This window comes from Ambystoma mexicanum, chromosome 3p, assembly GCF_040938575.1.
Source record: "Ambystoma mexicanum isolate Mex_15411 chromosome 3p, UKY_AmexF1_1, whole genome shotgun sequence".
Classification (NCBI taxonomy): domain Eukaryota; kingdom Metazoa; phylum Chordata; class Amphibia; order Caudata; family Ambystomatidae; genus Ambystoma; species Ambystoma mexicanum.
The window spans coordinates 497,046,679-497,071,456 of record NC_090925.1 but is presented as its reverse complement, the minus strand read 5'-3'; the positions used below and the strand labels follow the sequence as shown (position 1 = coordinate 497,071,456).

The following is a 24,778-nucleotide window of genomic DNA, read 5'->3' as shown; positions in this document are numbered from 1 at the left end:
ACCCGATTAGTGATACCAACACCAGGTTGGTGAAGTTTCTGATGGATTATACGTGGCATGCATTTTGGCGTTATGTCCCCATTTCCACAGAACTCCATGGGGTTATTTGCAGATTTACTGAAGGCGGCAGTTCCACCCACAGTAAATCATTAGTTTTGGCACCGAAGTGGAGCATTTACATAGCTGGTTGTAAACCTCACAATTCTATGCCAGCTTTGAATTCAGATGAGTGGTAAAAATAGTGGTCATTCGTTAGCACCCAAAAATGTGCAGTAATTGAATGTTGGCCAATTTTTTACAGCACTGCTGAATTTGTCAGAACGCCCAATACTTTTTTTTTAGATTAAATGACAAACATCTTAGTTATAGCAATTTCAATTTTCAGTATTTGAAGACATACAAGTCATATTTTCTGGCCAGGTAATTTAATAAACAAATCAACTGTACATGTGTGTTCCCAGGCCGTATAGTTCTATACTAAAAAAGTTTGTGCATTTTGACCAATAACCATTTATGAATGTAAAGTCATGGTGTAATTTATTAAAATCTTTAAATCATTAATGCTCTAATCTAGAATTGGTAGAGGCATACAACTTTACAGTTCCAATTCTTCTCTGGAAAAACACCTACTTAGTTTAAAGTTTGCCACAAAAATGATGGCAGAGTAGTTAGCCAACATATACTCCACGACTGTCCATGTCAGTTGCACATTCTCACGAGTCCCCATTTCATTGTTCAGTTATTTCAAAATGTCTATGTAACCCCTCATGCAGAACTTGCCAACAATTATCAGCCGGATAAGAAGAAAGGCAATGGAGGCCCAAAAGGTTTCCTAGTTTTGTGCATCACATTTAAAAGCAGGTGTGGTGAAGTGCCCCTGCAGCCCATGAACAACAGACACGAGCCTAGGTCTTGTTTTCATGATGACGATCATAGGACAGAGATTGGGGCACCACTGGGTAATCGAAAGAGAGGAGGCAGCAGAGAAATGAGGTCTGATGGAGGATTCAAGTCATTAACCCAGGACACAAGGCCGGCAAGGGAGAGAACACTGAGTTGGACAGATGGCCAGTGCAGTGAAGAGTGCCCATGCAGAGCCAAACTACAAAGAGACCTGGAGAGGAAGAAAAGGCCAAGGAGTGCGGAGTGATAAGCAGAGGCAGGATGCCAGGTCGGAGATGAAGCAGTGAGATTAACCCAAACACTGAGTTGAGACAGTAGCTGGATGAAATCCAGAAGGGAAGTACATTGTCTGGCAGAATTTGATGAGAAGCACAGACTTCTGGGACTGGAAGGCAAAGTGCCTACTGATACAGAGAAAGACTCGCTGGAGAAGGATTGCCTTCTGAGAATTGAAGTCAGACGTTTCTGGTCCATCTGATAATGAGGCTGAGTGAACCATCTTAGCACACTGGGGGATGAAGTTTAAAGTTCCAGATTAGATTGGGAAAGAGACTGAGTGTGGAATAATTACAATAAATATAAATCCACATGACCATCGAATACAGAAAGAAACACTATTTCACAGTGGGAACAGAAGTCCAAGTTCCCAGAACCTTTTGAAGACGAGTGAAGACACATTGCACCATTGGGAATTGAAGTCCATGTTCCCAGATATTTCTGAGAAAAAGACGTAGCCGAGAAACACTGCCCAAGGGAGAACTGAAGTTCCCAAACACTGCAGCTAAAGGGACTGAAATTATAACCATTTCATATTGTGATTTGATATAGTATTTCTTAGTCATCTATAAAACTGGGAGTTAAGGAACTGCGGGCAGTGGCCGTACATGTCCAAGAGACCCTGACAAACAGTTGTTAATATAATAAACCAAGTATCTATGCCTGGCCTAGCCTCACCTAGTAGGCCCACTGCAGACCAGGTGATCGATGCTGATGTTGTCAACATATTCCAGCTGAGTAGTGATGATTATCCATTGCAATTCTGGCTTGTCAAGCTGTCATTGTACTAATCAGTGCTTAGCTTTGGAAAGCCTAACCTGCCTCCTGCTAGTTCGCATTGAAAATGTGAATTTAGCACTGCTTTGACTACTGTGTTAGACCACAGGAGATGCCGCAATGACTATGTCATATCATTGACAACCATTTTTTTGACGAGTGTTTTTCCTAAACATTGTTGCCCAAAAAACGAATCGACATTTCTTTTGTGGTTGGGGGGGAGGTTCCCCCAACTCTCCTCTCTCCCACCTATTTGTGACTGTTCCCGAACCCCCAAACCCTTTATATGCCTTTTCACACCCCTCCCAAAAATTGTCGATTTTTTTTTTTGGCAAAAAATATTCAGAAAAACACCCATAGAAAAAACTACTGTCGATGATTGGAAGTCATACCGCCTCAATGACAAAGATGTGAGAGGGCCTATTTTCATAGAAACAAAGAAACATGTTATCGCCGAACACTACTTTGAGAGAATACACCTGTTCTACTGCTTGGAAGACCATATAACAGATGGCAAAGTCACCCAGTGGAGCAGCATCAGTTTTGTAGACTCTGACTCTGACAGTCATGGTTGATTGCATTTCAAAAGCAAATCTTTAGTTTTCCCCATCAGCTCAAATGTATTTGACTCTATCAACCAGCGGAGCCACTCTCCAAGTCCTACTACTACATCACAAACAGAAGGCTCTGTCTCATTTTATACGGCTCTACCAAACAGTAGAGTCACTCTCTGAGTTCTAGTACCACGCTCACAAACTGGAGTTTTTGCCTAAATGACTTTACCTCTGTGAGCCAGCAGAGCTACAAATGCGCTTTTTCAGTACTCTCTCAAAGCACCATGTCCCCCCTTTTAGTACCCTCTTGCCCATCCATCTAGAAGGGTTAGGATGGTATAGGAGCATGTGCTCCACCATGGCATCCACAACTCCCTCATCATCCAGGTCACACGGGCGGACAGAGTTCACACACTTTGCCAGTCCGGAATTAATGGTGCTGGTAAAACCGTATCGGCACTGTTTTCCGGACCGGCAAACTACGGGTTCTGAGGGCGGATTCTGTACAGCCTGCCAGGTCTGATCTGGCGGGTGGAACGGCACCGCTCGCAGATGGACGCAGAAACACCAGCACCATTACGACATGGTGCCGGTGTTTCCGCAGTCCCCTTTTCCGTGGAGTTCTGTGGGACTCCACAGGAATGGGGATTAACAGAATTGCCGGCACCGGATTTACCAGACGACCGGAGTTGTAATGCCCGGTAAATCCGATGAGTACGAAGCTGGTAATTCACTATAGGTCCGGCGGCAGACTGCCGGGTTTACCGGCACGGCTACCACTGGAGTCATAATGAGGGCCAATGTGCTTGTCAGAATTCTGGAAAGAAGGGGTAAAGGAGAAAGGAGCCGGATGGATAAAGGATCGGAAGAAGGGTACAAAACTGGACAGGATGTACATTGCCAGTAAAACAGTAGGAATATCAAGGGATTAAAGGTCCTGTTAGTTTGTGGGAAAACATATTATACACCATTTTCAAATGGCCCATGAATTAGACCGTAGGTAAACACATAACCGAAGGCTAGCCAGGTAAAGGAGTAAATTGGACTATAAATATCTTAGGACATGCTTAAACAAGTTGCTTTGCAACTCTCTTTGGTGGATCACTTTCAGGTCCCATTTCAGCCCCTTACAGAATTTTTCTGTATTTGTTTCATTGGACTACTGGCTTTTTGCTCTGCTCCTCTGTCACCCGTTGTTGATTACTCTCGCTATCATTATTCCCCCTTCACTTTTCATGTGACTTCCCTCTCCACCTTCCTGTTCCTGCACTGCTTGCCTTGTTCTTCTTGTTCTGCTTCTGCTCTCTCAGGGCTCGCCCACTCTCAGCGCTCCCCCCACAGCTGAATTCGTCCAACCTGCAGTACAGCATACCCACCTTAGTCTTAACATCTGCTGGTACTTCACGTGAACTCTGTCTGCACTGCTGTGCAGTTCTCTGCGTCCCCCTATCTTTTCCTTTTTAACCCTCAACCCTTCTCTGCCGGGCATTTTTTGGGGTGCCAACATTACTATTCTTATAAACTTGTATCATAGTTGCAGTATTTCCCTAAGGTGTAAGAGTTTGTTCTTCCTCTACTCGTAGACTATGGGGAACAGAAAGTGGCAGGCATGTTTTGATGGGATAATGTGGCCGAACAACGTCTCCCGGGTCATTCTCATTTATGCTCAAAGTTAATGTGTGTTCTATTGCTCTTCCTGGTATCCTGTGAAGAGCCTGCTCCTGACCTTCCCTTTTTTTTTATCCCCCTTCACCTGAAAAGTTGAACTCCCGGGAGTAGCATTAGCCTAGGAGCTATAGGGCTCACTTGAAAGGAAGCGATTGGTATCCGATTTTGCAAGAGCTACTTTAGAGTAGTGACAGGAGCTGCATTCCTTATCGCACTGGCATAAGTCACTCCTTGCAATTGGAGGGCAGTCTCAAACCCTAACAAGAGATTCGCAAGAGAGTTTTACCATCAGGAAATCCCGTGAGAATACCTTAGGAAGTGCTGAAACCACCCTGAAAAGCTTGACCTTCCATTTTGGAAAGTCTGAGCACCCCTATCTGGGGTTTATTCTAACTGACTCCCTGAACCTGGTGGATTAGATGCCAGAGACAAATATTACAATTGGAATGAATGACCCTTTTTGCTTTCTCCACACCCGCCCCCCGCCCCAAAAGAAAGAGAGTCCATCTGTCAGCAGTATGGCATTACGCCTCTAGTGGTCAATTCACAATGCATGATTCCCGACGCATCTGGGGACTTAGGGAAATTAAATAAAGGAACTTGGACAAACACTGACTCAACACAATCAGAGTGGCTTAGGGCTTGGCTATGGTTCAAGGTTAATCTTACAAGTGGATTCAGTAAATGGTTGCATGTTGTGCTCGCAGTGAGCACTCTCTGCCGGAATTTAAAGCATTGTTTCTAGTGCAGGGGAGTTGACATGGGCAAAGAGGTAGGAAGGAATCTTGGAGGTAACCTTCGGACAGAGTCCTAGAAATTGAAGGAAAGCCAGACATCCTGACTAAGATTGCACGGGAGGTTTAAAGTAAGTAAATGCATGCTGCCTAAAGGATAGATGCTTAAGAGAGATGGATATATAGAGAAAGCCTACATGCAAAAAAGAACGATTAAGAGAAACCATATATGATGCTACCACAAGCCACACTGAATAAACAAAAACATTATCATAATCCTCTTGTGCATTGGCAAGCAAATAAAGAAGTGTTTTCATCCCTGATCGGAGTGGGTAGGGAGTTTTGCATTCAGTACTTTACTTCAAGGACTCCTAGTCCCTTCCTCGCCTGCAGTTTCCCATGTCTGCTCCAGGAAGGAGAGGAGCATATAGACATGTATCGATAGATTGTACCGTGCAGGTCAAAGTTAGCTGATTGTTCCAAAGCAGTGGCGGGAATCTGGAGTGAGGAGCACAGTCTGCTCAATTTAACCGTTTAGGCCACACACGTGGATGACCCATTCTCCTGGTACACAGGGCAGATGGCCTGGAGCAGCCAGGCCCTATTAAGGGGCAGCATGAGCAGTGATTTTACTGCAGTACTCTGCTGACATTACTATAGATGACCTTTCAACTGTAGACTCTGGGCCATCACATTTGATGGTTGGACCAGCACCACTAGTACCAGTGAGTGAGTGCACTATGGTTCCCAGCCTAGTTGAGACCAGGGGCCTAGTGAGATCTACCCACTTCCTACAGTGCAGTAGGAAAATATGGGTTCAGGCCAAAGGAACATCTATGTCTTTGAGAAGGAGGCTCCTGTGCCATTTTGATGTCTACTGGTCTCAGGGTTAGTGCAAGGACTTTTGTCACCCTAGGTGAAAGGTAATTCTGCTGTCCCCACTAACAAGACCATGTTCCTGACTATACAAATCCCTCATCCCGGTTGTGTCCTCACTACTTCACATGCATGTCTTGCCCAGCGTGTTCAGAAGTGCACGCACGCATGCACACACGCACGCGCGCACACGCGCACACACACACACAAACACACACACACTAAAGAGAGCGGCACAAACTGCTGCTCGAGTTACTGAAAGGCAGAGGGTGATAGCGGCTCTGGATGGTGGTAGGCCCCTCACATCATCTTTCCAAGCTTCACGGATGGCAGAGAAATAACCTTTGCTTGACTTCATTCACAGGCGAGAGGAGGGAATTCCTTTACCATCTTAGAAATGGAGATAAGAACAGGAGTGAGTCAGCCCCCACAATCCCCAGGAAGGTGGTACACTACCCAAAGCACAATCTAGTGTTGCAAGTAATCCTCCGGTGAACCTTCTTTACCAGGCTGATTACCTCTGATGGGTTGGCTTTAGGGCTAGAAAAAAAAATGGAACTGTGGCTCTGCCTCTCAGCCAGGCTGCCACGAGATGGAGCCAAGATGTGGTGAAAGCTCTGCTTCTAGTAGGTTTTCTAAATAGAGACATTAGTGTGCTGTGCAACTGGGAGTTATAGCCCATTTTACTGGCCCAGTGTTCTTTAAACGTCCCATTTCTCACAGACTGCCCAAAAGAGTTCCTCCTGGTACTATTCAGTTTGCTGTGTAAAGTCATTCATTGTGTTTTATGAATGTGTGACACGTTGCTTCCTTAACTCACTAAACAGGTACAGTACTAGCACAAACAGTGCAAAATGTGTTCACATACAGAAAAGACAACAAATGCAGCAGCAGTTGAAACTTCCATGACAAACAGCAAAGGTACCATATGGGTATCCGTGCAAGTGACCCTCACACAAAGAACAGGAACCGTACAGGGAGTGGCATTGAAAGCATCCATCACACAATGGACAAATGTCATGGTCGGAAACACTGCAAGCTATTATCCCACACCAAAGAGGTACATGGAAAGCAGTGGGTCCAAATTGCCTCAAAATGTTCCCTTTAGCCACAGTTTAGGGAGCATAGCTGCAAAGTTTCCAAAAGTACAAACTTTCCTCATAAATACAGAACGTACAGTTACTATATGCATAGAGCCAACAAAGGCTTCCCTCACAAACAGATCATTTACCTGTATAGCATAGGCAAGACCAGCACAGGCTTCCTCAAACAGGTACAACGTAGACCAGGCTATTGTAAGCTTTTCTCAAAATTCTTCAGGAATCGCATGCGCAGGGCCAGTGGACACTTTCCACAAACATGTACAGCATGTGTGGGGTCACTACAAGCTTCCAGAACAACCAAGTATATAAACAGCATGGACAGGGTTAGTGCAATGTTTCACCTCGAACAGATATAGCATTTATCCAACAAGCGCAAACTTCTCTCACAAACAGTTCAACATGGTGAAGTGCAAGTTGCCTCACAAAACAAGTCAATGTAAGTGTTGGTAACAAACAAGTACAGTAATAGAGTGGACAGGCCAGTGCATGTTTCCCTAACAAGTGGGTAGAAGTACAGCAAGTCTACTGTATGTTTTTCTAACAAATTGGTACATGGACAGCTTGGGTTGTACCTGGTAAGCTTCCCTCACAAACAGATACAGGATGTGCAAGTACACTGCAAGTTTCCTTCCCAACCAGGTACAACATGGGCACAGTCAGTGCAGGTTCCGTGCACGCACTTGTACTGTAAATTTTCCTCACAAATATGCACAACTACAGCATTGGCAGAGCAACTGTCTGCAAGGGTCTGTGCACAGTTCAAACACATTGTTACATGTATGGCACAAACCGGTTCAGTGCAAGCTTCCCTCACACACTGGTACAGGTACAGCATGTGTAAGGCCAGTGGAGATTTTCCTCTAGAACTATTTATTACTGGTGCAGCATGGTCAGAGCCAGGGAACGGTCCCACAACAGACAACATACACATCATAGGCTGTGGCAGTGCAAGTTTCACAAGGAAATGATGCTGCATGCTTTCTAGAAACATGCAGCGTGCTAGCTTTCATGCATGTGGAGAACACTTCTTTCTTATGGCTCTCAGACCCGATCAGCAGCTCTTACTAGTGACCGTGTGCTGGCTGGAGAGTGGGGCAGGTACATGGGGTGCACTGTGTAAATGTGCCTGCTTTCTACACTCTCTCATCAATAGCTCATTACTGGACTTACTTATGTGGGGTGGAAGGGCCAGGTGAGGATGGGGTGGTAAGCACAACTGTTGCTGGACTGCACACAAATCACATACACTTGCCCAATGCAAAAAGTATTCACTGCCAGGTCTGCCAAGTATGCATACCAGCCAATCTCTTTTTGTCCACTGAAATGGGATGCGACAACCAGGAAGCAAGTCCTAAAACTCAAGGGCAGTACAGCTTGGTAAGAGCATATGTGGCCCTTTGGAGAGCAAGTGCACACCAGGCATAGTGCCACCAGCGTCCTCTATGTTCATTGGCACGCCTAGTGGATCATTAGTTGCTCTGGCACTGCTTTTAGGTGCCATCAATTTTTTGATGGTTGGAACTTTTTTCCATCATTAAACTACTAGTATGACCTTCGAAATTGTTCAATTTGTTTAGTACTTTTCACAGTACGCTTAAAGTTTGACTAGCATTTTAACATCAGATGACCCTCATAAAACTTTGAGTGATATTTGTTTTCCCTCAACATGCACATATTCTCAGCCAGCATTCTTATCTTGGATTTATAACCAGCAATGGATATAAATATACTGGCAAAGACAGCAAGGCTTGACGTCTAAAGTTTAGTGTTACTTTGAATGTTAGGACAAAAACATTACAATATCATTGGGAACCTTTGTTTAATGTCCAAGAAATTATAGATAACGCTTGCAGCTGTGAATTCATCAACATACAAAGAATTTCAACTTTCAAATGCAGTGTGCCCAAACTTACCTCTATTTATTCATGAAGAGCTTTTTAAGTTGCATAAACAAATATACATTTCTTCCACCTGAGAGCAAATGCTAAAAGAAATGAATTGTAGGGTCAGTACTCCGAGTTAGCCCTTCCCACATTGCCTAAACTTACATCTATCAGGTTGTTTACGCTAATGAAAATGCTTCAGAGTAAATGTGCTGCAAGCATAGAACGTTTTGACCTATTCTGAGGCTCCCTGGATAAGACCCTTTAAATCCTTGTTGCTGAAGTTGCATGGGGCTCCTACACTCACCCCATCTCCCTCCTCTTCCAACCTGTGAGGTGTGCTTCTCTGGGCCATGCTCTGCCGCTAGATATTCCAGTAGAGTGAATAACCTGGGTGTGAGTGCCCTGGTTTTGACCACGTTGACTATTTATTTATTGGATATGCGTAAGGCACCTATGCAACACATGGTGTTTCAAGGTGCCACAAAACAAAAAAGTGTGAGGGAGTGGGGGATCAAGGGTGAAAGATAAGAATAACGGTCCTACTAGGCCTTGTGACATTCAGATTGTGCATGTGCAGTAATAAGAAGGGTGATGGGGGAGGGGAAGTGCCGGTCTGCGCAAAATGTAAAGTGCTAGGGTGAGAAGGGAGGTGCAGGGTAAATAGGAGAGAGTGCAAGTGAAAGGGAGGGTAGAGGAGGGGGGAAGAGGGGCTAGGGGCTTTCTTCCTGCTAGGCTTCTGTGCTTTTATGTGGGCTAAACCATGTACTTTGCTGCTCAGAAATATGTGTCAAGAGGCAATAGCCCTGCTACCACTGCCATGCTAGAGAATCCTAGAAATGTGAGCACTGTGATTTGCAGCAGGACACCCCCTTATCGCACGAGGACATTATGCAGCTACTTTAACTGAAATGAGTTACCATCTCTTTTGTACTCATGAAAGCAGAGGGAAAACTCTGCTCATTGACACCCCCAGGTATCCAGCACCCTAGGCATTGACCTACTTTGTCTAGTTGCCTAGTGCTTGCTCCATCCCTGATCAGTCTCCCATTTTTAGGTCAGACGGTGAAAATGTCAACCTTTTTGGCCACATCAGAGTGGTCTGAAACAGTCCACAAATAGGCATACGGTCCTCTGAGGGGAAGGGATGGAGGCTTCACTTCCTGGATCCGCTCATACCAGGTGCCTCCTCCACTTACCTGCTCGCCGGTCCAGTGACATCCTCTCCTATATTCCTGGCCTGAGCGCTTCTCCTGCACGCTGCATTGCCTATGCAGCATCTTTTCTACGCGGTCCAGGCCGACTGTCCCAAAACGCCTACCCCATACTCTGCTGACAGACCCAACCTTTATGCTTTTTAATGCTGTGTGGGCGGTCTCTGTCCTGCATGTTGCCATGCTCTGTTTTTCTGCAGTTTTCTGTTGTTTGGTTAGTTGTCACCCATACATGCTTATAACTGTCTATTTTGTATTTTGTATAAAGCTGTGTTTAAGAGTTATTTTTAACCATTACACAATAAAAATAAAATAAAATTCACAAATATAGAAATAAAAAATGATTGCGCCATTTTTAAATATTCAGTTCGTAATTTCTCTTTGCTTCTGTATGTTTCTTAATAAACATGTACATTTCCTTTTAGGTACATTTCTATTTAAAGTAAAGAGATATGGATCCTAAGCCAGTGTTTATCGCCACTATCCCGGATTTACTTATAGCTACTGATTTCTGTAGTTTCAAAATTAAATCCAAAGGGCATTCATTCAGGATCAAATGCCATAAAGGGCACAGTCCAAGTTTGGCGTCGCCAGGAGGCAATTTCATGAACTTTCTGAGGACGCTGGATTGGGTTATCTGTAGACTAGTCCCTAATATTACAGTAGGAAATTATAATTTTTGAAACTTTTCGAGCTGCTTGATATGCTGTTTTAGTTTTCTCCGTGTTAAGAGCATTTTTGCACTCTAAATAAAGAGCATTTTACTGGCTTCAACATAGCTAAGTGCTTTTCCAGTTTGCAGTCATTTACCTCATTAAATTACATGTTCTTTCGAAAAGACGTTTTCAAATATGAAAAAATAAATCTTGCTCAGGGCTTAGTCATAAAAACCTTTTCATAAGTGAGTGGAAATGAGATGCTGAGTCAGCAACGTTCATTGTACACACGTATACGTTGGACAGGCAGGTTTAAAATGTAAACATGTTATGGAGAATTCAGACCTGGTAGAATTCAAGAAAAAACAAAAAAAACAAGACAACCGTTATTTCCCTAGGTAACTGCTGGGATTGCAGCACCCACATTTTGCAAATGTTTTGAAATGCTTTTTGGCAAATTCCTGCCTTTATCCATGGAACAACACATCACGGCCAGTTCAGCAAATAATACAACGGATTAGCAGTTGGCAAAAGTGCTTTTCCTTTGTCTTTTTTAGTAAACACATTTAATAAAATGGCAGTACTTTATAATGTCCTGTAAATTGGTATCCATGTGCATAATTTGACACTGAGTCACTAGCCTGGTTGTGCAACAGAGGCGATGGCAGGCGGTATATCAGGTGGGGCACTGTAGTTGAAATAGGACAGATGTGGTGCATCAAATGCAGAGTGCGCGGCATCACCAAGACCCAGTTGAGTGCCAGAAAGAATGGGACAGCAACTCAGAAGTGGCACTTTCCTGACAAATATTTCGAATGTGCCAGAGAGGAGGGTTGCCTGGGTGAGGCAGGCATGGCATGAAGATGTGGCTTTTGCTGTCCTCCCTGAAGAGGAAGGGTCTTGTACTTGTGGGTGACTTGTTCTAAAGTCTGGGTGTGTGCATTGATAAGTCTTGGTTGTCTAGAGTTCCAACAGAGTACTGCTCCTTGCTGCACAGGGACAGTCCGAGAAAAATTCGAATCCGTGATCCAGCATGTACATCGTCTTGAATACACCAGTTCAGGAATGAGTGCACTGTACATTTGTGTGTCTAATGCAGACTAGGCCTGCACATATAAAAATGTGGACTTTATGAATTTACATGAGATCACGTGGGTGCATGCAATAATAAGCATTCATAATATTAGATCATCTCAATGTGTATTTGGCATTTGTTCTAAACAGACTGGGGTGACTCGGCCTAGAGGAGGTAGAATTAGCTAATGTAGAGCTCTAACTGAGGCTTGATTCTTCTGCGAAGAGCACAGGCCTATAGCGCCTGAACTGTAAAACCCAAACCATGTAATCTCCATCCCTTTCATGATGATCACTGTAAAGCCCAGAGAGGGCTGAGTCATGCAGTCATATAGCATTGCAATAGTAGCAATCGAATACCTGCATCAATCATACTTCGGGAAGGTATGGTGTAAAATGTTCCTTGGTAAGACCTCATTACGAGGTTGGCAGTAAACCGCAGTCAACCTCGTGACATTGTTTCCTCTGCCTGACATCCCGGTGCCACTGGGATATTACAAGTCCCAGCGGCCCAGGATGTCAGGCGGCGGGAACTGGAAGTTCCCATTCCCGTGGAGTCCTATGGGACTCCACGGGAATGGGGACATCGAAGCCCCGGCACTGTTGCTAATGGTGCCGGTGCTTCTGTGAAAACCATGCCTGCAGGGTCCGGTGCTCCCAGCAGGTCAGACCTGCCGGAAGCACTTGCCCCTACAGGCATACTCAAATTCTGGTGGTCCAGAAAGGGTGCCGGTATGTTGCTACCGCCATCTTTATTTCCGGCCTGCCGGACTTGCAATGAGACCCATGTAGGCTGTCAGATTTCCCATATGAATTACACTCTGCAGTAGCTATTGTCAGTACCTAGTAAAACACACAAATGTTGTGTAAATTACATATTGCCCAGTAGAATGGACATCTACACATACAAGATATAATGAAAACGAAATGATTTCAGGATCTAAAAGCAGATGAAGGAAGTTTCCCAATTTTTACCCCAGTCACTGGAGCGGCTATCAATGCCTATACATTGTCCACATAGTGATATCCCCAGTAGTATAACTATATTTGTTCGACTGCATGATGAGACCAACTGCAAAGTGTCTCACTGCTATCTTTCAGAGTTCAATTCACTATTTAGTCACACATGAACAGTGTCCGTGTATGCTTCACTCATTCTCTGACTGGCTTAGTGACTAGTTCTATTCCTACGCCTGCTGTCCCTGCTGTTCCTTGTGAATGTTCCAATGGTAGGTGGCAGCACTTACATAATTCCAGGGCGTAGTGGTCTGCTGGACCCGGGGGTGTTCTACATTTGGAAGAAATAATATATATCTGCACCCGGCGAAGACAGTTTAGCCAATCAGGTGGCTGGGACAGCAGGCGAGAATACACATTATCTGTGCGCTGTTCTATTCACGCGAGGTTCTTTTCCGGGTGGCACCATTTGCTTTTTGTTTTGAATGTGGGGAGACTACAGGGAGTCTCTCCCTGTTGTCTCCCCACCCTCTCCAAATAACCCAACCCCTTTCCCACCCCCCTCTGACTCCCCACTTACCTGCTGGACCTGATCTTTGTGCTCCAGTCCCAGCACTCCTCCTGTCTCCCGGTCACTACCATAGGAATAGAAAATGGACTTCGTCCCTTTTTCCCTATGTCCTTGGCCATCTTGTTTTCATTTTATTTCCCGTCAGGAGATTGGTTGCGCAAGCAGTGCGAATCTCACGAGGGAGGAAAAAAAAACATTTGCACCCTGGTTAAACCCCACGATGTGAATGGCTTTTACCCCTGCAGTGGGGGGCAGTCATTGCCAGTAATGGCCCACAGCCATGGGTGTCCCTAGAGGAGTACATTGGGGGGCAATTTCACCCCTATTGGCTGCTTTGCCCCTCTAATTGGTGGTCTGCCCCCATCTGGCAAATAACTCTTTCTAGGAGCCTTAAAGGCTCTCCTTCGCTCAGCTGTCATTCGTGCGTTTGAAGGCTTTGCTTAGATGAAGTTTGTTCTTCTTGATTTAAAGGGACACCACAGGAATTAATGGGCCATGCCTATCACTGGGGTGGCGGCCATCACTGTTAAAAGTAGGCTTTCTACATGCTGGGCACACTACTGTTTTCCAAATGTGCATCTAACGCTTGTCTGGAAAAAAAAGAAGATATTTCCAAACTGAAACATGCTATAAAACCTGCATACACTAGTCTTCTTAAAAATATGTTTCTTTTTTGCCAGACTACCACACAAATACCATGTGATTTCTGTGCCCCTTATTTTGTGTTTTATCACAGGATATATTTCTAGAGCTATTATATGCTTGTCACCCTGCTTAATCACAAATTAATGCTTCTATTGTGCTTAACGCAGTTATTAGGAAATTAAACTGTTGGTTCATGGGTGCCAGCTTTTGATTTTCACTATGGGAGCAAAAGTTCCCCACTCCCACCCTCACCCTGAATATAAGCAAACTACCAGCCCAATCCATCCCCTGGCGCAACACATTTTATAGCATTTGATTTTTTTAAAGGAATTGCAAAAAGTCATATGATTAACAACCAGTTTTAAATATCTATCATCTTATCAACAGCCATTCAATCTGCTGAGCTACCCTGGTTGCCTTCTACTGTAGGACATGTCTATGGATCCCTTAATGTGTTCAAAATCGCTGCATTAACAGTGCAGTTCATGTACATGACTTCAAAGTCAACAGTATTTAGTCTGTAGCTACACTGACCCTGTGCATAGATCCATTGAGGGTGTACCAGTGGCGGCTTCTCCATAACGGGCGAGGGGTGCCGACACACCTGCGCCAGCCCAGTGTAAACACTGAGCACTCCCTCAGCTGCTTTTTGCAGCTGAGGGAGTGCTCCTTGGCTGGCTTGATCTGTTAAAGGAAAATGCGGTTTCCATTTGACTTTTCTGTTCCCCAGCCCTGCATATCCAATGAGCCATGTAAAGCCGGGGGCGTTTTTCCTCCACACCTTGCAAGGCACATTGGGGATGCTAGCTGAGGAAATGCATGTTTGTATGTGTGACGGGAAGCACTATTGTGCCACCTCGCACATACAAACAGAGCGGGCCACTTTGTCATCAACGCTCTAGCTCTTGCACTGTTAAGGATTCCAATCGGGCTTCACACACCAAACCAGGACTCTTGCCCTTAGCCTAGGATGTAGTGCACAATTAAAATACTTTTTCTTTATTTCCTAGAATTCGGATTGCGCTGGCACCCAACCCGTCTCACACCCCCTTTTTACAAATACCCCGGGTCACAATGGACCATGAACCAGGCCGTTGGGAGGAAATACAATATTTATTCATTTTAAATTCAAAGAAAATCACACAATTTTAATATTGGGCAGCAATCACCAGTGGGGCCATAATTACAATGCAAACTGATGAAATACAGTTGGTTGACCTTCTACTATAACATATCCAAAGCACAGATGAATGGGAGCAATTTTACTGTTCGGGTAGATAGCACCCGAGTTAAGATTTCCCCCTGCAATGCTCCTTCAGACCTCCCCCCACGAAATGAGAGGCAAAATAGGATTCAAAACCTTGGCAACTGCATAAATAATACTCAGAATTGGGAAATAATTAAATTACACGTGCGGTTGAATGAATGAGGTAAATATGAGTTATAATAGTATCATGGATGTTAGAAAACTAGCAAACTACAAAGCAAGGTACCAACAAGGGGCATACAGTTCAAATAATAAACTTGGAAGTAAGAACACAGTGCAGCCAAAATCACACGTTGGAAAAATGCATTTTCTTCTTTTTACAGGTTTAAATGTCAAACACGGTTTGAAAAATAGGTGAAATAGACAGAATCGGAATGCGGTCTTTATGCTGGGAGATAGATGCACATCACAGGGATAACATGGAGGTGAAAGAGTGATGAATGACTGGATGAGATTTTTCAAAGGGAAAGTACATTCGGTTTTAAAAATAAAAGCAGTTGCCAGAGAGCATCGGTTTGGAAAGAAATGACAAATTCACTTAAACTAGATTTTAATGACTAGATTGTTACAGAAAGACACGGTACGCTCCAAGGTTAATTTGCAAGGTTCACCTTTTCACCCCACGTTCAGCTCTAAGTGAGAATATTTCAAAATATGACTAAGGACTTATGCAAGACAGAAATGAGTGGAAGAATGGAGCTAATGCTTGGAGATCAAGGACAAAATGCAAAGAGAATTCAAACAGTTATCAGGGTATTGATGGGATTACTAAGAGAGTGGAACGAAGACAAGGTATCAAAATGGGGTATGCTATGTGTTGCTATGGGATGGGGTAATGCTCATAATCAGCAGTTGAGTTTGGGATTTGGAACAGCCAACCGGGATTCTGGACTCCAAGCATCTGGTCAATGGTCACCGTGGCTGGGCTTTCCTAACAGAAAACAGCTGGGCCTGTCTGGTCACTGGAGGGTACAGCTGGCATGCAGGTAGTGGGGCAAGAAGCCCGTCTGGTCACAGGTTACTCTCAAAATGGGTACCACTGCTTCTCCCCCTTTCTCCCTGGGTTATTGGGATTTTCAGTGGGGTTTCTTTTTCTGGATCAATGGTCCTGCCTGGAAAGGGTCAGCTATGCTTTGACCTGGCAGTGGAATCAGGAATCTGTAGTCTGGCAGGATGAATATGGAATGTCTGGATACGGAGGAGATGGAACATTCAGAAGAGTCTGTGTCCTTTGTCTCTATGAACTTCCCCCTTTTATAAGGCGGGTGACATCACAGGGTTTATTGTTGAGACAGGCTTGGGCTGGACATGCCTCTAACAACTGGATAGGTCAGCCTATTTATGTTGCCTCCTCCCTAGAAGCCGATTGGACTGAAGGAGGGGACACAGTTTTATGGGGTGTGTTTTTATGAGGTACAGAACCATCCCACAGTCACATTTGTGAAAAATCAGTTCTGACCGAAATGTATTTATTTATTTGTTTGTAAGGCACTGAAAGCCCGCAGGGGACATTTTTACAGTTGTGGCACTCTTGCAAATCACATAGACAAATGACATATTTCATACAGAGCATGGCAGTCCAACTCCCAGGTCTGTACAACATTGTTTCATCCCTCTAATAATCTTTCACGCCTAGGTGTACCTATTATCACGCAGCACGTTTGCATTAAATCCGAAGTTATCCCGTGAACACATTTCCCATGAATGACATTATTCTACTATTTGCATCCCATACATGCTAGGGAAAAACACAATATCTTATTTTAATGCCCCAAAATCATATTTAAACTGTTAAACTCTCGCATTACTGCATTGTCCAGTTGCAGAAATAAGGCCTTAAAGTTCATTAATTCAAAACAGTCTTTTGCCTCAAATGACCAGCATTGTCTCCCAAATAAGGGCATAACTTCCAAGGTTGCTCTGGAGTTGTCTTTGAAGCTCCTCTGTTTGAGTTAAGGGGAGATGTCAGAGGATTTCACAGCTATGTGTCCTGGAAATCCTTTGTCAGAATGCCAGAAAGTCTGATGAGCGTGTTACATTCTCCGCCTTGGACTATTCATAGTTTCCAGATGCTGGTCCCCTTGGGGGAAGGCAGGTCTTGTTCCCAGGAAGCAAATGTCCTTTGAAGCCAGTCCAGGAAAACCTGTTCTGTGGCTTCAGCACACTTATTTATTTATTATATATATTTTTTTCTGAACCAGAAATCAAACTGTGCAACTGAAATATCCTGTGTTTGTTTTAAAACAAAACCCATCACATTCTGTGCAAAGACAGTGCCTTATTTCCACAATGTACTTTCAAACAGACATTTCCTTGTTTGTAAAAAAACAACAACAATTTTTACACGTGGCAAATCTTCCTTTTGCTGTGACTTCCAATGCTGTTTTCTCTTACATCTAGATTCTAAACATTATTTGTAGCCCAAGTCAATTTCTCATACACAGAAATCTGTTCATGGCAAAGGTCCACTGAAACTGACATAAGCACCAAGATATAGGGCATCTTTTGAAGAGTTTAGCTATGATATTTTGTTGCAAAAATTCAAGTGTTTTTCCGTATGGCTGAGAGTGAAGTTTCTTTGTTATTTCACAGATCTTGCCTGGCACAGCCTGTCATTCATTCAAAAATGTCCCCTCTTCCTGGAGCACAACCTGAATATGTATGGCCAGAGCTGGGTCTCACTGAACAAAACGGTGTACTGTTGAAAATGGTGAAAAAGAGCATCAGGTGCCATCATTTTATGCATATTTCCTTTTTCAATCGGACATTTTGTGCAACCAGCAAAGCAGTGCTGATTTTCAATTCTCTTCTTTGGTGCACATAAGGAAACACACTGACAGCCTTTCTCTGTGTGCTCCCTGTTCCATCTTGCCCAATAGGTGGTTGGCAACGACTGCGCAGTCATCATTTTTGTAGCTTCAAAACACAGTTTTGATGCAAGGGGATGTGCTCTGCAGAGCCAACACACACCATTTTGCTGGTAACTGCTGAAGTGCAGATTGGTGATAGAGAGGAATTATGCTGGGTGGGTAAATGTACATGAGCCAGGAAGCATTCTTTGCTTCCTGTTCATGCTATACGGAATCTGGAGCGCTGGAATGAATCATCAGGAACGGGGCATAAGGTATGTTAATTTAAATATGGGTATGTATGTGTGTGTGCTTGTAGTGTAATGAGTGAGTGTATGATGATGGGTGTGCATGTGAATGAATGACTGCATGCGGCGTGTGAAGGTTGTGTCAATGTGTGTGCATGGGTGTTTGTACTGGGACATGTAGCTTATTTTGGCAGGAGGGGGTGCGCATCAGCTGACATTAACTCCACGTGTGAAGCTCTGGGGTGTCTGAGGAGGGCAGGCATGGTATTGTTTTTGACTGGCAATCTTAGATAGATGCCTAGTAAAAAATACAATGCCTACTCCTTGGGACCCCCAGCATCTTGCATGCACACATAATCACATTGTGTGTGTGCGAGACGAAGGGGGAACCAAAGGACAGGCATTGCATTTTTTGCTGGGTATCTATGATAAAGCAAGCATGATAAGTGTTATTATGTAACTAGACTGCTATTTTAATGCGCCAGTCTAGCCATTTCATACGGTGGCATGATATTTTGTATTGGGCATCTTCGATAAAGCAAGCATGATAAGTGCTATTGTATAGCTAGACTGGCATTTTGGTGCAGCTAGTCTAGCCATTTCTTACTTCAGCATGATATTTTGTATTGTGCATTTTTCATAACACAACCGTGACAAGTGTTATTATGTGGGTAGACTTACATTTTGGTCTTACTTTTGCATGACATTTTGTATTGGGTATCTTTGATAAAGGAAGCATGATATATTTTATTATATAGCTAGAATGGCATTTTAATGCAGCCAGTTTGGACATATTTTCATTTGGTGGCAGAGCATTTTTAATGGTAAAGTCAACTGAAGTATGTTCTTAAATGGGGATACTGCCATATTTTGGCAGAACAAGCATGTAAATGATTTTTTATAGCATCAGTACTAGCATTATGCGTAAAAAGCAAACATAAATATGTGCTTATATGGGAATACTGGCATATATTGGTCCAGCCAGCATGTAAATGTGTGGGCGCAGCCAGCGTGAACATGTTTTTGTACTGGCATATATTGTGGGAAAAAGCAACCCGAGAATGTGTTGGCGAAATGCTGCTCTGCACTGTTGATGACTTGCATCTATTCTATTTTTTCATGCATCACAGTACAAAGCCATTGAAAACTGTTTGGCATTTTACCCAATTTTTGCACAATTTTAAGCCATAATTTTAAAACAAATCTCTGGGCGGGAAGCCCCCAATACCTCTTAATTAGTTTCTGGCTCCCTCGCTACGCTGCGGCAGTCACACTGGCATATAACAGAGATGTAAGATCTAAAGTTATTGTAAATTGACACAGTTAGTGATGTGTGCATAATAATAATCATAAACACAGTAATTTTTCTCAAAATAGATGATTTAATTTACATCCATTTCCAAAACCTCTTGAGTTTTCTCTGAATTTAAAAAGTCCAGTTTAAAAGAAAGGCCTTGCTAAACAACAAAGGCACTTCAGTTATGGTGTATATGCATTTTTCTAAAACGTAACCATGCCTTCTATAATCAGATGGTAAGAGAGGTTTCCCATTCTGCCCCATGTAAGAAAAGTGATTACAAGATGATAGTCTGAGGGAAAATACTAAGCTGTACAATATAGGACTTCTTAAAAGACCTACCTCAACAACATGCTTTTATCATCAGTAAACACTGTGAGGTTGCATTTTCCAATTGTGGTATATAGTCATTTTATTTAATAGCATGATCTGTATTTTAAAATTATGTTATACAGGGTTTCCAGTCAGCAGATAAATGCACCCAAAGATCTGCCAGGCAAAAGCAAAGACCTTTCACATATGAGTTTGTTTATTTATTTATATAGCACATCTAACTCTCAGGTATCTGGGCTCATTACAAAGTTACATAAGGAATACATAGTCATAGAAAAATAAAAAAAAAAACAGTACAGGCACTTGATTCCAATACCTTACAGATATATACAAGAATGGTAGGTTTATACATTAGTTATACTTCTGTGAGAATAGCCATATTTTGGAATGCTTTCTGAAGCCGTGGATGGATGGTTCAGATCTTAGGTCAACACGCAAGGATTTCCACAGTTTTGCTGCAAGCACGGGAAAGGTATTACCGCCTGCTTTCATTAGCTTATATCTAGGGACATTGAGGCAATGTGAATGTAGGGTTCTGTTAGGTCAATCCGATGTGTTCTTGGTAAATGTGCAGGCCAGGTATTTACGGGACAAGTTGGATAGGCATTTGTGAGTGAGTTTTAGTGTTTTGAGAGCAATTCTGTGCTTAACTGAGAGCCATTGGATGTTATGTCTTGCAGCTGAAATATGTTGGGTTCTCAGGATGTTGAGCACAGTTCTTATTGCGTTATTTTGCAATATTTGTAATTTTTTAACATTATGCTTACTTGTCCCTATGTACATGCCATTGCAATAGTCTAACTTAGATAGGATTAGTGCTCTAGCCAATGTAACACAGCTAGGTGTCGAGAGAAATTGTCTGCAGGCATTGATTAGTTTGCAGGTGTATGCCATGGCTGAGGCTGTGGCATTGGCTTGTTTTCTCAAGGTTAAGGCAGAGTCAAGATAAATGCCCATAGGTTTTACCTCCTTCGATACTTTTATATTGATGCCATCTATGTTGAAAGATTTAAACTGGTTGCTTAATTTATTCAGTCTTGCCGTTGAGCCAATGAGAAGTAACTCTGTCTTTTCATCGTTTAGACAAAGACCGTGCGTGGCCATCGACGCTTGGATAATGAGATAGATTTTGTTAAGCAGGGTAGAGTCAGTGTCGTAGTCACCTGTGATAAGAATTAGAATCTGAGTGTCATCCGCATAGTTAGTGTAGGTGACACCCAGATTGTCAAGATCATCAAATAGAGGCTTGGTAAAAATATTGTACATTGTTGGAGAGACACAAGACCCCTGAGGTACTCCACTAGTGACTGGAGCAGACTCGGCTGACATGGTTGGTGCAAAAACCCTCATGGTTCTATTATCCAAGAAGGATTGTATCCAAGCCGTGGCTTTGGCAGAGAAGTAGGCAGCTGTCGATATATGATTACATACTACTTTGTGATTGACTAAAGCAAAAGCGGCCGAAAGGTCCAAGAGAAGAAGGAGCGCAAGATTCCCTTTATCCTTTAAGTCAAGCTTGTCCAACATACGGCCCACGGGGAGCAATGCAGGCACCAAGCCTTTTTCTGTGGCCCGTGGCTCCCTGATCAATGACTTTACCAATTTATTTTCTTTTTTTAAAGGCATTATTTAAAAAATGTTTTTGTGCTGGCGTCCACTCAACCTTCATTCAGAGTAATTCACTATACATTGATTACTGCTCTGGTGCACAAGGAGGTGGCAGACATGTTGCTGCATTTGAGGGCACACTTCCAGGGCCCGGCTTTCGTATGCACGCTATGCTGAAATGCATCCTCGGCCTGCTTTGAGATGCCTCTCGCTTTCTGAATACTGTAATTGGCCATAATTAAAAAAACAAAGAGCCCAATGTCACATTCGCAGGACAGGGGCATGTGTTGCTTTCATTTGTTTATGTCCCCCTGTGATTGGCAGCAGAAGGCCCCTTAGCAGGTATACTGCTTCCGCATGCTCTGTGTTAATGTGTAACTTTCATTCAATATAAACATGAATATTATTTATTCCCACCTAACTTGCCTTCACATTCTTTCATGGCTGTTGAAATGTAAGACACTTACTTTACAATGTGATGCCGTTCTTTTTACAAATTAAAATATCATGGCTGCCATGACATTTTAATAATAGTGTTACTCTTTTTTATACTCTATACAGTGCTGCTTGCATTGTAAGTTAAGTTTACATATTATGTTCTCTGTGTTAGTTCTCAGATCAGAATGCATATTTTAGGCATGATTCTGTGTAAATGATTTTATAGTGCTGTGCATTACTTTAAAATTGTACTTCATATAAATATGTACAAAGAAGTAGAGTGTGAAGTTTAGTATTTCCACCCTTAGATGTCCCTCCCAGACCATCAAAATCAGTTTTTTGTGATATGGTCCAAGCTGGACTGCATGCACCTTAATGATCTAGGTTGTAGTAGTGTGCCACTTGTATAGCACCTTTCACCATTAGTAGGACACAACGCACTGTAGGTTGAACGCCCTCTGGGCATGCTTGTAAAATGAACAGAGTGGCGCAAAGACACCATCATCCATGTTTATAGTTTGGAAACCTGTGTGCTAAAAGAAGATAAACCGACGCAGGGCCATGTGACTATGTAAGGTACACCTATAGAGCCGGATTAGGTTTATGCTGTAAGCAAAAGGACAGGGTGCAAGTGGTCTGTCTGCCTGGAATGTCAGTATACAACACTTTCATGCTGGCTCTGCTTGTTTTTCTTCTGTAAAATGCACCTTTTCAATCCTTATAGCACCCTCACTACGCTTAGTTGCTCCCACTATTTCAGGAGAATATTAACACCTACACACAGTGAAAGTAATCACAAGCCACTGACCCTTGATCATTTATGATGGCAGGGCTCCCTTAGATACTGACTGGTCCTGACAACAAAAGCCATCTTTGGTACGCTGTGATGATGTTGCGTCAAAGGTCACACAATATTGTTTTCTAATGTGATACTGGTTTCTGTGAGGCTGTTGAATTGTTGCTCGCCGGCCCAATGGGTGACAAAAAGTTAATGCTTCGGCCCCCCATTCAAAAAGGTTGCACAAGCCTGCTTTAAGTCATCCATTTGGTCTTTTTAAATCTATTAGAGCTGATTCTGTACCATGTTTGGGTGTAAAGCCTGACTGTCGCAGACCAAGGAGATTGTTGGATTCATGGTGTGCCTGAATCTGTAAACATGCTGCTCTGGCTAGAATTTTCAGGAGCAAAGGAACAGTATTCATGGGCCTGGAATTCGTCAGGATGTTGGGGTCAAGGCTAGTTTTTTTTAATTGTGGGAGGACCCAGGTGTCTTTTAAGTTGGTGGGGGCGGTACATGTTTCGAAGGATGCATTTATTAGAGTAGCTATGAAAGGCGCTAGTTCCCTGGCTGCCTCTTTGATAATAGGTGGCAGACGGGTGTCCCCCTGGCATATGGATGGTTCAAGACTGACAATTATGTCTGCTACATTCTGGATGGATACTGAGGCGAATTTAAAGCGGTTGCAAGGTTTTGAAGGGATATCCTGCAAATCCGGCAAGTGCAAATCCCCTGAGCGACTTAATTTTTTTAATTCAATTTTCACTTTTAACAGCACAATTTTATCAAGGAGCGCAGTTTGAATATTCGTGCACTAGGTTGAGTCTTTGGTACAGGTTTCAACTGGCGATGTAGGGGACTCTAGCTCTCTCAAGATGATGAAGAGTTCTCTAGTACTTGAATTGGCTTTGTTAATTCTATCATTGTAGGTGCCACTTTTAGGCTGCATGATTTCAGATTAGAGTAGACATTTTGGAGAGTTTTTCCTTATTCAGTGCTGTGGGGTTATTCTTCCATAAGGATTGGGCACTTCTTTTTTAATTACGTAAGGCTTTAAGACTGGGTGTAAACCAGGAGTTTAAGTGTGCTTGAGACTTGGCTTTACGCATTTTTGGCAGTGCTATTTTTATCAACAGCTTGCTGTATAGTGTGATTGTATAAATCTACTAATGCTGAAGGGTTTGTGCTAGTGTATGTGAGCTTGGTAATAGGTTGGAGTAATGGTAGTAGATTATCCACCGTTATGTTACACTTGTTTCTGATTAGCACTGGTGGTGCCCTGTTAAGGATTTCAATCAGGCAATACAACTGGGTCTCGCCTAGCATGTAAAGCACAGATGAAACACTTATTTATTGTGTCTATAGGTTCAATATTCTGAGTGATATTCCACTCATATTATACCCATCTCAAAATACCGCACAGGTCACAGTGGAGCAGGAATCAGGCTAGATTGTAAAGGTAAATATTTATTTATTTATTTAAAATTCAAATCAAACACAAATTGTAATACATATATGGGGCAGCAATCACAAATGTGGAGAAAAAACAATTCAGAAAGTAAGTAAAGCAATTGAATTCACTTATAGCAATACAGAAGATAAAACACAGGGAAAAGACAGTTTTGGTTTGTGAACAGATAGCGCTTAGGTTAATATTTCCCCCTGCAAAGTTCTTAATTCACAATTGAGCAGTTCTACCAAGAGGCCAGTAATCAGCAGGTATTTAGGAATAAGAGAACTGAATATAGAGTTTGAATATAATCCTCACTCCCCAACAAGAGAGAAAATGTTTTTGGAACTTTGACTCCTTAAAAACTGACAGATGGAAATGGCTTTGTGAACAATGAAAAGTGTGCACAAATTCTTAAATTGATGTAAATTCCTATGGGAGCAATACTAAACAGATTCTAACCAACATGAGCTACAAGATAAACAACAGTACACACTTTAGCTCGGAATGGAAGTTAGGAAACACTTTGAATGGAAAAAGACATGTGTAAAACATTTGCAAAATGCAAATTTGCGGCAAAATTTCACTATGTGATTTTTAATAACAATTGGTCAAATAT

The 24,778-nt window shown here is 42.9% G+C and overlaps 1 protein-coding gene across 3 annotated transcripts in view; it reads left to right on the top strand.

Moving 5' to 3' along the window:
* KCNG1 (potassium voltage-gated channel modifier subfamily G member 1) overlaps positions 1 to 24,778 on the top strand; it is a 173,853-nt gene that overhangs the window by 84,135 nt on the left and 64,940 nt on the right. The gene's annotated exons all lie outside the window — the stretch shown is intronic.